Raw genomic sequence first — 5,585 nt, 5'->3', positions numbered from 1 at the left:
CTAGAATTCATCCATGATGTCATAATGATAGTTTAACCAGGTTTCTAGGCTATATAGTATATTCTAGAATTCATCCATGATGTCATAATGATAGTTTAACCAGGTTTCTAGGATATATAGTATATTCTAGAATTCATCCATGATGTCATAATGATAGTTTAACCAGGTTTCTAGGATATATAGTATATTCTATAACTGCCAGTGTAGATTTCCTGTGGAGGCAAATTATTAGAGCTGTTGATAAGTCATTGTATAATATTCAGCCAATTGTTTTTCATGCCATTACATTAAAGGCAAGACATACCTAGATTAAATTACATTCATGAATTGGTTTGAAACCTTTGTTTTAAACCCTTCTCAAAATTGGTGCCTTGCCGGATTTGTAAAAAATGGTTTGTCATGAAACTCTATTTTTTAAATGTATTTAAATGTAACCTTTATTTAACTAGACAAGTCAGTTAAGAACAAATTCTTTTTTACAATGACTGCCTACCCCGGACAACGCTGGGCCAATTGTGCGCCGCCCTATGGAACTCCCAATCACGGCCGGTTGTGATACAGCCTGGATTTGAACCAGGGTGTCTGTAGTGAAGCCTCAAGCACTGAGATGCAGTGTCCGCTGCGCCACTCGGGAGCCCCAAAATCATGTTCTAGTGCTGTCCCCAACTAAAATAAATCTTGGTCAACCAAGAGTCATCTGTTCTTTCTACAAATCGCCCCATGTGTTTTTATAAAATCAACTATATGTACTGAACTTGTCTGATGCTTTAAGCATGCTATTTCATTAAATAATTAAAACACACAAATGACTGGAGGGAGCCAGTCATCACTATAACCTGACTAGAGGGAGCCAGTCATCACTATAACCTGACTAGAGGGAGCCAGTCGTCACTATAACCTGACTAGAGGGAGCCAGTCGTCACTATAACCTGACTGGAGGGAGCCAGTCGTCACTATAACCTGACTGGAGGGAGCCAGTCGTCACTATAACCTGACTAGAGGGAGCCAGTCGTCACTATAACCTGACTGGAGGGAGCCAGTCGTCACTATAACCTGACTGGAGGGAGCCAGTCGTCACTATAACCTGACTGGAGGGAGCCAGTCGTCACTATAACCTGACTGGAGGGAGCCAGTCGTCACTATAACCTGACTGGAGGGAGCCAGTCGTCACTATAACCTCACTGGAGGGAGCCAGTCGTCACTATAACCTGACTGGAGGGAGCCAGTCGTCAACATAACCTGACTAGAGGGAGCCAGTCATCACTATAGCCTGACTAGAGGGAGCCAGTCATCACTATAGCCTGACTAGAGGGAGCCAGTCATCACTATAGCCTGACTAGAGGGAGCCAGTCATCACTATAGCCTGACTAGAGGGAGCCAGTCATCACTATAGCCTGACTAGAGGGAGCCAGTCATCACTATGGCCTGACTAGAGGGAGCCAGTCATCAGTATAGCCTGACTAGAGGGAGCCAGTCATCACTATAGCCTGACTAGAGGGAGCCAGTCATCACTATAGCCTGACTAGAGGGAGCCAGTCATCACTATAGCCTGACTAGAGGGAGCCAGTCATCACTATAGCCTGACTAGAGGGAGCCAGTCATCACTATAGCCTGACTAGAGGGAGCCAGTCATCACTATAGCCTGACTAGAGGGAGCCAGTCATCACTATAGCCTGACTAGAGGGAGCCAGTCATCACTATAACCTGACTGGAGGGAGCCCTTAGTCAACATAACCTGACTGGAGGGAGCCGACCAGTTCTGAAAGCCTTTTGCCGTACCCTCATCCTACTCCTCTGGTGATGTAGAGGTTATCCCAGGCCCTGTGTGTCCCCAGGCGCTCTCATTTGTTGACTTCTGTAACCGTAAATGCCTTGGTTTCATGCATGTTAACATCAGAAGCCTCCTCCCTAAGTTTGTTTTACTCACTGCTTTAGCACACTCCGCCAACCTTGATGTCCTTGCCATCTGAATCCTGGCTTTGGAAGGTCACCAAAAATTCTGAAATTTCCATCCCCAACTACAACATTTTCCATCAAAATGAGAGGAGTTGCAATCTACTGCAGAGATGGCCTGCAATGTTCTATCATACTTTCCAGGTCTAAGCCCAAACAGTTCGAGCTTTTAATTAAAAAAATGTATCTCTCCAGAAATAAGTCTCTCACTGTTGCCGCCTGTTACAGACCCCCCTCAGCTCCCAGCAGTGCCCTGGACACCATATGTGAATTGATTGGCCCCCATCTATCTTCAGAGTTTGTTCTGTTAGGTGACCTAAACTGGGATATGCTTAACCTCTCTAGGGGGTGTGGGACGCTACCGTCCCACATGGCCAACATCCAGTGAAATTGCAGAGCACCAAATTCAAAAACAGAAATACTCACTATAAGAATTCATAAAACATACAAGTGTTATACATCGGTTTAAAGATTAACTTCTTGTTAATCAAACCACGGTGTCAGATTTCAAAAAGGCTTTACCGTGAAAGCATACCATGCGATTATCTGAGAACAGCGCCCAGCAGACAAATCATTACAAACAGTTACCAGCCAAGTAGAGGAGTTACACAAGTCAGAAATAGCGATAAAATGAATCACTTACTTTTGATGATCTTCATATCGTTGCAACTCACAAGACTCCCATTTACTCAATTAATGTTCGTTTTGTTCGATAAAGTCTCTCTTTATATCCAAAAACCTCCGTTTTGTTCATGCGTTTTGTTCAGTAATCCACAGGCTCAAAGGCAATCACAACAGCCAGACGAAAAATCCGAAAAGTATCAGTAAAGTTCGTAGAAACATGTCAAACGATGTTTATAATCATTCCTCAGGTTGTTTTTAGCCTAAATAATATATAACATTTCAACCGGACAATAACGTCGTCAATATAAAAGGTAAACAAGAAAGGTGCGCTCTCGGTCTCGCGCATGAAAAATCTCTGAGATACTGAATGGTCCACTCATTCAGAGTGGTCTTACACTCTCATTTTTCAGGATGCAAGCCTGAAACTATTTCTAAAGACTGTTGACATGTAGTGGAAGCCATAGGAAGTGCAATTTGAGACCTAAGTTAATGGAATCTGTATAGACAGTCAATGGAAAACTACAACAACAACAAAAAATCCCACTTCCTGGATGTATTATTCTCAGGTTTTTGCCTGTCATATCAGTTCTGTTATACTCACAGACATTATTTTAACAGTTTTGGAAACTTTAGAGTGTTTTCTATCCAAATCTACCAAGTTTACTTTGGCACGCTTTTCATCCGGAGGTGAAAACAGTGCCCCCTACCCTAGTGAGGTTAACACCCCGGCCGTCCTACAATTCAAGCTAGATGCCCTCAATCTCACACAAATTATCAAGGAACCCACCAGGTACAACCCCTAAATCTGTAAACATGGGTACCCGCATAGATATTATCCTGACCAACTTGCCCTCCAAATACACCTCTGCTGTTTTCAATCAGGATCTCAGCGATCACTGCCTCATCGCCTGCATCCGTTATGGGTTTTGCGGTCAAACGGCCACCCCTCATCACTGTCAAATGCTCCCTAGAACACTTCTGCGAGCAGGCCTTTCTAATCGACCTGGTATACATATTCGTCGCCAAACCCACTGGCTCCAGGTCATCTATAAGTCTTTGCTAGGCCGACTTCACTCAGCTCACTGGTCACCATAGTAACACCCACCCATAGCACGCGCTCCAGGAGGTATATCTCACTGGTCATCCCCAAAGCCAACACCTCCTTTGGCCGCCTTTCCTTCCAGTTCTCTGCTGCCAATGACTGCAACGAATTGCAAAAATCGCTGAAGTTGGAGACATATATCTCCCTCACTAACTTCAAGCATCAGCTATCTGAGCAGCTTACCGATCGCTGCAGCTGTACACAGCCCATCTGTAAATTGCCCATCTGTAAATAGCCCATCCAACTGCCTACCTCATCCCCATGTTTTTAATTACGTTTTTTTGCTCTTTTGCACACCAGTATTTCTACTTGAACATCTATCACTCCAGTGTTAAATTGTAATTACTTCACTACTATGGCCTATTTATTGCCTTACCTCCGTACTCCATTTGCACACACTGTATATAGATTTTTCTATTGTGTTATTGACTGTTCGTTTGTTTATCCAACGTGTAACTCTGGTTTTTTTTTTTGTCGCACTGCTTTGCTTTATCTTGGCCAGGTTGCAGTTGTAAATGAGAACTTGTTCTCAACTGGCCTACCTGGTTAAATAAAGGTGAAATATATATATTTTTTTTTAAATCTTAGCTTTATTGACAACACTCAAATGGATACTGTCATTAACGCAGTTCTTCAATAATTACACATAATTCTTAATACTGTAGATGTTTAGTTACAGTCACATGATCAACTATCAGAAGATCCAGGAAATACTTTTCTGAATGCCAGTCAAATTACAAACATCACGACATGCAACAACAACCAAAGTGCTTCTTCATTCATTACTCTGGTAAAGACAGCTATGCCGTGCTCCACGTTGGATCCAACATCCCTAACAAATCTATGTTTATAATGTGTTATTGTCGGCTTGATTTACTGTAGGGTCTCGTTAGTCTGTTTGGACACAGAGATACTTAGCTCATAATGTGTAGAGAACTGTTCCTTGATGGACAGGCTATTGTACAACACACAGAGCTATTTTCCTATATTTGTTGTTAGGTGAAGTTATGGGTCCTACAGTAGGTCTATGTTATTGTTATGTGAAGTTATGGGTCCTACAGTAGGTCTATGTTATTGTTAGGTGAAGTTATGGGTCCTACAGTAGGTCTATGTTATTGTTAGGTGAAGTTATGGGTCCAACAGTAGGTCTATGTTGTTGTTAGGTGAAGTTATGGGCCAATTTGGCAAACAGTGTACAAACCCTCATTGTCAGGCTGATGAAAAAGCCAAAGAGCATTTTACTGGTTGAAGTGTTTTTTAAGTACAAAGCGGTTGATTTGCGATGATGACACAAACATATTAAGCAGGAGATTCAAGCGAGCCTGACAATTATAATCCAAAGTAGTGTGAAATGAACTCATAAGCAACTTGGTAATGGAGGTTACTCCCCTGAGCAAAAATCTTTTCTCACCAGCAAACATAGAAAAGGGCCTCCAATCTTAGATGTTACTACTAATGTGAAATCAAGACAAAATATGACTATTGTTGCTCATTTTAAGACAAATGTCAAGTAATCATTACATTCATTACAGATGTCAATTGTTGTTCAACATCATGGCTACGCTGTTGGCATGACCTTTTACAGTGGATTTCTGCTGTTGTGGGCCTTTAACCATCTGTATGACTTTGTCATTCACACAGGAGAGAGACGTGACTATCGTGGATCCTCTGGGGAGCCTCAACAACCTCATGATGCTGACAAGGCAGAGAAGAGTCTCTCCAGATCAGAACTCCTCAAGAAACACCTGCAGAGATCCACAGGGAAGAAAACTCACTGCTGCTCTGACTGTGGGAAGAGATTCACCTCATCAGCAGGCATTAGAATTCATCGGAGAAGCCACACAGTAGAGAAAGCTTATTGCTGTACTCAATGTGGGAAGAGTTTTGATACATCTAGCCATCTTAT

Source organism: Salmo salar, unplaced genomic scaffold (assembly GCF_905237065.1).
Source record: "Salmo salar unplaced genomic scaffold, Ssal_v3.1, whole genome shotgun sequence".
Lineage (NCBI taxonomy): Eukaryota > Metazoa > Chordata > Actinopteri > Salmoniformes > Salmonidae > Salmo > Salmo salar.
This window is presented reverse-complemented; position numbering follows the sequence as displayed.